The sequence below is a fragment of the Danio aesculapii genome, chromosome 10 (assembly GCF_903798145.1).
Source record: "Danio aesculapii chromosome 10, fDanAes4.1, whole genome shotgun sequence".
NCBI classification, from domain to species: Eukaryota; Metazoa; Chordata; class Actinopteri; order Cypriniformes; family Danionidae; genus Danio; species Danio aesculapii.
In genome coordinates, this window is record NC_079444.1 from 7,204,127 (window position 1) to 7,213,651 (window position 9,525).

The 9,525-nt window shown below is 30.9% G+C and overlaps 1 protein-coding gene across 3 annotated transcripts in view; it reads right to left on the reverse strand.

Annotated features, from left to right (window-relative positions):
* The window catches only part of il11ra (interleukin 11 receptor, alpha), a 79,989-nt gene extending 71,746 nt beyond the window's left edge, over positions 1-8,243 (reverse strand). For all 3 annotated transcript variants that reach the window (XM_056466433.1, XM_056466432.1, XM_056466430.1), the window contains exon 1: positions 8,132-8,243. The gene's annotated coding sequence lies outside the window, so the exon portion shown is untranslated. The remainder of the gene's footprint in view (positions 1-8,131) is intronic.
* Positions 8,244-9,525: the final 1,282 nt, after the last annotated feature.

A 9,525-nucleotide genomic window follows, 5' to 3' on the forward strand; every position in this document is an offset into this window, starting at 1 on the left:
TATTCTTTAGTTTTTATTCCAACATGATTTTTCAAAAATCATTATTTATGATGAATAATGTGTAATAAATTATGATGTAACAAACATTTATTATTATTAGCAATATTAAAAACAATTATGTTATTAATAAGTTGTATGGAATCCTTTTATTATTAGAAATTGGATTGAACAGCATTTATTCGAATGATTTGTTATATTAAAAACTATATCTACTGACACTTTTAAACAATTTAATGCATATGCCATATACATTACGCCAAATGTCCAACATATGAAACAATCAGTACAGATTATGCTATTTAAATCCCAGATGGAAATATTTTCAAGCGAAGATAGTGTGCATATTTAAAAACCATATGTCTGATGTCATTCTGTGTTTTCCAGGGACAAATCATATGGATCATTAGTAAAAAATAATCCTTCAATGACAATTTAAGTCAAATAAGAGTTACTACTGAGAGTTAATATTCTAGCGCACACACAAAAAGCCCTTCTTGCACAACATTACCATGTTCTGCATTTCACTAAATAGACATCAAAGACCCAGACAAACAGCCTCTATTTCAGTATAATTACCGCATTTCCCAACTACAGGGCTTTACCAGACCTCGACACTTTCAACTCATAAACAAACTCCTAACGAACTCAAGCTCTTCGGCAATGACTCACCCTGCCCTTGCATTACAGCTTCATGTAAAATGACACAAACGGAAGCATCAAAATGTCTAATTAGACACCCAATATATGTCCAGTGCATATATATATATTTTTTTTTTATAAGGAAACTGATCCTGCACAAATACATATGAAAACTCCTTCGTTGGATGTACTGTATGAAACCCCATCTAGGGCCTCAAGCAAGTTAAATCCTGGAGCAGCTTAGAGCCAACACACCGTCAGTGTGCCAGTGAGATAGTCGACCACGTCCCCTTCACTGAGGCCCTTTTTCCTGATAGAACAAAGAGTACTCCAATTTAATTTGAAATTGATTACAGCCACTCATAATGCGAGCTGAAATATGCGTTGGAAACGAGTGCGCCGAATGAGGAACAGAACTTGGCAAGTTAAAAAACCAGAGAGGATTGGGTTAGAGGGGATTGAGCCATGCATTCCAGCGCCAAACAAACTTTGCAGGCGTATTGCTTTCCTTGCATTTAGAGGAGAACCTGAGTGTGTTTTATTTTCTCATGTTTGCATTCCGTTTACTAGTATTTACAGTATATAAACCTTCTGGAAGCGAGGAATGCACATCTGGGCAGATGTTCTCCAAGTCGGATTCACCATCTAGTGTTCTAAAAGCAATAGTTCTCGTCATTCATCACATCTATGTGCTAATTTAACACATTCTTTTTCAAAAACAGCAATAAAATAAAAGTTAAATAAAATAAAAGTCTCATAATGGTCATATGACGAAAGGCATATATTACTAGTGTTTTTTTGAGGTATAAAATTGGGTTTGGCATAAAAAACATGACATATACAGTATATGTGATTTGCTCTTTTGACATAAAATGTAAAGAATATTCTTTGAAAATATGACATTGAGATCTTTAAAACTGACTCCGTTGGTGACTGAGATTTGGTTCATTTCAGATTCTGAAAATCATTTTGAGAAAAAGTCTTTTTGAGAAAATCCAATTTAAATAAAAGCTTATATTTAAAACTGCAACGCATCTGAACCATAATTATCCTGACTATATGCCTTATTTTAGTGATGCATGACACATTTGTCACATGATTCAGCCATAAAATGACCTTAAAATAAGCAGATTACCTTGACACGTTGAACTTTAAAACAAGTCTACAGTTCTTGAAATTAAAATAAGAGATTGACCTGATGTTTGCACTTGTGGGTACATATTAAATTATTATATTAGTCTGTTTTCTATCTCTAGTGTTAGAAAATAAATATATTAATAGAATGATATGAGAATCCTGAGGCATTTCTATACCCAAAGTAAACCCATAGATGAATGAAATCAATAATTAGGTAGCAACCTCCGATAAAACGTGGTGTTTATGACATTGTTAATAATAGTTATTAATAATTTATCATGCTATAAATGTAAATATAGTACTGTATCTCAAAACCTTTATATATTTAATCTTTCATTTACTGCAATAATCAGAAATTGATTATTTTTGTCATTTTTATGATTTAACTTTTATGACTTAATTCTTTTTCGTACAAACAGATTATGCAACTTTAGCCAGGGATTTCACAGAGAGGTTCACACATTTATATAAATAAATAAATAAATGCAAAAATATTTCACCTATTCAAATTAATGAAGTTTTCTTTCTATATTAGGTTTATTTTTGTGCTAACCTGTTTTACTAAATTTTTCTAAATTACAGTAATCACATGAGTGTTCAGCAATTATTTTGTTAATTACTTTAACAATGTAGTATGTTCAATGGTTGCAATCAGCTTAAATAGCGTTTGTTTTATAATGCGACTAGTGAACTGAATAGTAAAAACCTGTTGTTTTCTACTATAAGGGTTGAACCTTTCTCATAAGCTTATCCAGGCCAGTTCACATGAATATGGTTGATTTTCCCATGGTGGTGCTGATAATGGAGATCTCTGGAATGTAATACAAATGTGTCAGTCATTGCCTAGATAAAAGAAGTGTAATGTAAACAACATTATGGATGGTGATCAGATATTCAGTTTTTTTTCTGATATTTAGATAAATAAAAAATTTACGATAGCTTCATGTATCATAGGTATCATAGGTGATTCAGGTTTTTACTTTTGCTTTCTAAAGTTGTCGTTATTTGTATGGATTTTTATATTATATTTTATAAACTGACTGTGGGCGCACAGCCTTGAGAGAAACATTAAATGATTAATCATTTTATAAGCAACTCAGATAAACTTTACTATACCTTGGAGAGAACAAAATATGGCTGCAAAATATTTGTACACGATTATAATCTGCTAATCAACTAATCTGCCTTATTTAAATAATCTACACTTTTTATTGTAGTAATTATTATCATTTTAGATATATTTTTATATGGTTATACGATATTTTTTAATATTTTATATGGTTTTTATAAGGAATATTTTTATTCTTTTTTTTCTGTTTTTTTTTTTCATTTGCTGTATATTTTATAAATTTAATAATGTTAAAATATTATATTATACACACCTAAAATGCTTTGGCAATACTGTACTATGTCATGCAAATAAAGCAACTTTAGATAGAGAGCAGCCTATACCTGTAAGTGGGTGCATATGGCTCCTAAATAGTATAAAAGTAAAAGAAATAGTGGATTTCTTTTATTTTAACAGCCTTTCTTTAATAACTTTAATCCATTGAAAAGAAAAGGTGTTTAACAGTGTCGTAATAAATAAAAATATAGTTAAAAAATCACATTATTTTTTTGTTTGTTGCATATGGTTTACCATTTATGTGCTTTGCGTAAAAGGTGTGTTTCAATCAGGCTACCACCACAAGTATATTTCAAACCTGTGGGAAGCACGGGAAGCACTGTACTATCATCATAAATAGTAAATTAATTGCAATTAATTTTCCAGCTACAACTGTTCAGACCAACATCACCACCTAATCGACAATTTCAGGCACAACATGCATTTAATTTGATATGATACAATAATTTCAAAATTTCAAGAAAAAAAGTAAACACAACACTGGGTCGCGAACCCATTTAATAGTATCGTTTATCAACAATCTCACTAGCAGATGTGGTCCCACTTTATATTAAGTGTCCTTAACTAATATGTACTTGCATCAAAAAATAAATACAATGTATATACTGTGTTCATAATGTATTTGAGAACACTTGTGGTGCTCTTAGGTTGGGATAAGGGTAGGGTTATGGACAGGTTTGGTGGTATTGGTAGGTTTAAGGGTAGAGTTAAGGTGTAAGGGATGGTCAACAGCGTATTTACAAATGTAGTTACAAAAATTATTTACAGATGTAATTACATACAGGTATTTAATCAAGCATAAGTACACAGTAAATACATGTATTTACACATTAAGTACATTGTAACGAATTATTAATTTTGGTGTAAGTACATATTAGTTAAGGCCACTTAATATAAAGTGGGACCGCAGATGTGAAAATGTTATATTGTTGCTCAATATTACATGGTACCTTTCTTTGATACTTTTGATTTTCTTTTTATATTTAAACACAAAAAAAGGATATCCAGCTTTAGATCTGCACCAGCATAAGTAAATATTGCCTAAATTTGCATTTTTGAGTGAGCTATTCCTTTAGTACCTGGTTAAAGTAAGGCTTGATCTGAAAGCAAAGAGACTGGTCTGTATTTAAGGATTTTTTTGGACTGTGCAACCAGTGTTCAGTGGATCCAAGGTTAAAATACACAAAGAGATTCAGCACAAATGGCTGGAGACGCTGTTCCCAAACAATTCAAAAACACAGACCTTTCCAAGAGATTAGAAGCATTAAACGTCTCAGTCTGTCTTATGTCTGGATGTACAAACAGTTATATTTAAAGTCCACTGCAATTGCTGTGTTTTAAAAAAGGGCAATGGAGTAGAAGCACAGTAAAGGAAAAAGAAAGTGTTTGTAAAACTCAAAAATGTAACATTGTTTTTTTTAAGATATTATCCATATTAAATTGTTTACATATTCTTCTGCTTCGTGTAAACTAGTCCTTCCCAGTCTTAGGAGAAAGTGTGTCCAGCTTTCGAGGATGATACTAGCAGGCACACATTATAAGTTTAATATTTTCTGTTATTAACTAGACTTTGTTTGTTTTTCCATTATGAGTGTAACTATGTGTTTCATTTATCTTATTTTACTTGCATGTAATTGATACAGGGAATGATTTCTAATATGTCTGAATTGTTTGAGAGAAAACCCATGCGGGCCCCTATTCAGTCATGTGATGCTGGCACAGTTCATGTCTGACACAACATTATCCTGTGCACAGCTTGCTATTGTTCATACAGTTATTGCTTTCCTGAAGAATGAAATGGAATCCAAATTCACTGTAAACAGAAAAGAAATGTTTTCTAAATAGCCTAAAATGTATTTTAAAGTATAATAATAATAATAATAATAATAATAATAATAATAATCATCATCATCATCATGATCATCATAATCATAATCATAATAATAATCCTTATAATCATAGGTTAACATCATGCAGTGGATTGTTATTGATGAATACTTGCATAAATAGAAAATAAATATAAAAAAAACATGAAAATAACTTTTGGAGGATTTAAAAAGCTTTTAAAATATTTTAAGAAAAAAATCAAATAAAAATTAGGAAGAGAAATTTTAAACTGCTCAAATAAATATGCAAAAGCCGCTAAATGCCACCTCCGCCAAAAATGAGATAATGACATTGAGTAAATGCTTTAGGCACGTAGTACACCATCAACAAATAGATTTGCTTCTAATCATCCAAATCCCAGCATCAGCGCATTCAGAAATAACAATTTATTTGGCAAGTGCCACTTGCCTTTGACAGCAAAAGCCACTATAGTTTGATGAAATGGATGAGCCTGTCTGACTGTCAGTGAATGGCAAATGAAAACGTCCCTTACCTCAAAACTCTGTGCATTATAAGAAAAAGAAAACACACTGTACAGTCGGAAGTGTAGCATGCATTCATAATGATTTTTTGCGCAGTGACGCTACATTAAATTAGTCCAATTTACTATACATTAAACGGCAACTGCATTTCATGAAAGACAGTTAAGATGCTGTTCTTTTATCCCACGTGGATGCTATGAGGATAAACAGTACACCAAGACCTTAAGTATGGTGAGAATGAATGAATGACAGCTTCTAAAATTGTCTGAGAGACATCCACTTTTTGCCGAGTAGGCCTACCTTGTGTTTTATTTGCTAATTTAAGCTATTTTTTTAAAAGATAAATATAATGCATAAAACTATACATTTATTTATATTATTTCATATTACCTACACATCTGATAAGCTTTTTATGTTCATGGACAATGCACAGGTATTGATGTTTAACAATGTTTTTACTAGAGTTGTGAACCTACACTGGTCTCACGGTTCGGTTCAGTTACGATTATCATGCCATCAATTCGGTTTAATTCGATATCTCGATGCATCACGGTGCATCACAGTGCCTTGACGATGCTTTTCATATACAGTTTTATATTTTCTTCACAGCAGCAATTCATAAATTAAAATGTATATATATATATATATATATATATATATATATATTTATATGTATATACTATTTGTAATACAGTTTTGTCCTTTAATACAAACAGTCAGATATATAAACTGTACCTTTAAACAACACAAGCATTTATAGCAAATAAATTAATTTAAATATCCTGCTCGCTCTCTGAGCCTTGTCTTGGTCACACGCTCAACAGAAAGGGCTGCGATTGGCGCTGGCGCTCTTTACAGATGTCCGCATCTGCATCACAGTGCACCAAAGAAACAATTAATTTTTACACAACATTATTTGAATCTACCAAGCTTAGTTTACAATGTTTGCATTGTTCTACTTACATTAAAAATCCCAAATATCAGAAATGACAACAGATAGTTACGATTTAATTAATGTCAGTTTTAATGTTATTGATTAATGCACTTACTTTCCAGATTTCATTCATTCATTTTCCTTCTACTTTTTCCCAGGTTTTTCACAGTGGAATGAACCGCCACTTACTTGACAGATTTAAATATTTAAAATTTCAGGTGGTTTGTGTAATGTGTTTTATGTTTGGTAAAATAATTTCTAATTGCATCTTTAGTGATTTTTAACTAAATATACTGTCTTGTTTCAATAGGTGGATTTAGAGGGTTTTCATAAAAAGCAGAAGTGGATTTAGCTGGTTTTGACACAAAAGAAAATCTACCTTGTTAACAACCAAAGAATTGTCTAAAGTGACATTTTGAAAAAAGTTATTTTATTTACTAGCTAATGACCTTTTATTATATATAAAATGAAACTTCTAAACCTAATCAGAGGAGCCTGACAGAAAATGTTCATTTACATGAAATAAGGTCTGATGGATTTAGATTGAGATCCTGTTTATCATATTTGTTAGATTACTGATAGTAATAATAATCACTTACAAAAATCTATCTATCTATCTATCTATCTATCTATCTATCTATCTATCTATCTATCTATCTATCTATCTATCTACCTCTGATATAATAAAAAAGAAAATGAATAGCCACTCTCGTATATAATGATGATTACTTGCATAACTAGAACTAATAATAGTAATATTATTTAAAAGAAAATAATTTGCGAGCAAGAGATTTGGGATAAAAATGGAACAGATACTCTCGGATGGTTTTAATAAAATGATTAAATGCAGTGACAATAATAATAATAATAATAATAATAATAATAATAATAATAATAATAATAATAATAATAATAACAATACATTTTGTCTCAATTTCATAAATCAGATAATTATGTTTACTTAAACAGAAAGACAAAACAAAACAATTTATTTATTTATTTCACTTTTAAAATGTATAAATAAATCAATAAGTTAGTAATCAAATATCAATTACTTACATAAACAGAACGTATAAACAAGAAAACACATATTTTAAATTTCTTTGAAAAGAAAAACTGAGAAAGGTGCAATACATGGGCGCAATCTCACATATCCAATACATTTTCAAATCAATAAATGAGCTGATGATAATGATAATGATGATTACTTAAAGTAATGATCAATATTTGGAAAACGCTTAAAAAGCATTATAATAAACTATTTCCCCCTTTTCCATTAACGTTACTTCAGTAAATAGATTTAGCATAACCAGATTTGCTCGCATTACACACGTTACTGTTACAAGCATTAATTCACAAGATGTTCCTCTAATAACCATCACAACGAACTCAACAGGTTTCAAGCTGATAGGCACTGCACTCAAATACAAACTTTTTACAAGGTTTTTAAGGGTGAAAAGTGAAAACACAGTTATTAACACGACAAACAGTTTATCTTCACTGTAGCGGGCAAATATCCAAAGTCAGACAAACGATCTCCGTCGATCTCCGAAACTTTACTCTTCACTTCCACTATCACACCACTTCAAACACACTACAACTTTTCCGCAAAGAACAGCTTTTAAAGTGTTTGTTGTCAGTCCTTACCTTACTTTTGTCGAAGCATTAAGCGAGCATTTTGACGCGGTTTCTCTCCATTGCTGTGACTGTGCTTTACCTACAGTAGAGTACAGGATGAGGATCGCCTTCCCATTGGAGAAAAGCTCTGTCAGACAGGCGCGCTCCCGCCGCCACTTCCTGCCGCGGATCCTGAGCTGATTGGGCGGTGTTTACCACACTACTACACTATACTATACTATACTATACTATACTATACTAAACTATACTATACTATCATGTTTAAGTGTTCAGTTAGACTTGTACTGTCATGTTTAAACTGCAACGGAATGAAAATATTTCTACAAACAAAGACAATCAAACAAACAAACAAATGAAGTACATCAGGCCAATTATAAAATGTGGAAATAAACAGAGTGCGAATTATGGGGGGTGGGGGGATTAATGGATTAATGTTTGATCCCCCCTGAAGGATGGTTCATACCATTATACATACTCGTGTCAATCAATATATGTAAAAATTATTCAACAGTCTGAAACCAGCAGACAATATGGACATCATAACTGTTCACAAGACACTTTCTTTTAAAATAGGTGTCTGTTTCATATAGCCTAAAAGTAAATAAATTAGCAGCATAGTTTGTATAATTTGACCTAAAGTAACGTCTGAAATATCTAATCAGAGGAGACTGTTGGTCAGAATACAGTAAATATTCCTCAAAACACTGAAAACGTAATTGCATTTATTAATATATTGTAGATGTAGGCTAATTTAAAGAAATACATACATTTGATTCACTAAAACATTACACAAACTAATGCTACAGAAACATTTGACCCCCACAGTGTTGCATGCAAAACTGTTGCAAACAATTTATTTGTGTTGAATTTAAAGAAACAAATTAAATTTAATAATGTTCAACTTAATTGTTTGTTTAAATTCAGCCCAAATAAATTGTTTACAACCTCTTAACGTAAAAAAAAAAAAAAGAGTAAATCCAAGGAATCATCTTTGAATAATTTTTTCAGTGTGATCGTCAATGTAGCCTATAATTCGTACCCTGGTAATAAAATATCAAAATAGAATGAATTTTTCATCAAAATAGTGTACATAGGCTATGTATACTTATTTTAAACTTATATGCTATATTTATTACAAAACAATACAATACAAAATATTATGACAGAATAGTCATATTGTTGTAAAATATATATGAACGAAATTATTTCCCCCTGCAGCTTCTTTTGTAGATTAAATGAATATGCACATGCATGATTTTGAATCTGGCAGTTTCATGTGTTTGTTTGTTTGATTGTTTGTTTGTTTATGTTGTTGTTTAATTGTTTGTTTGCTTGTGAGATTAGTTTGAATGAATACAATGTATTTTTATAAATAAATAAATAATCATGTTGTGTTTTTAAAA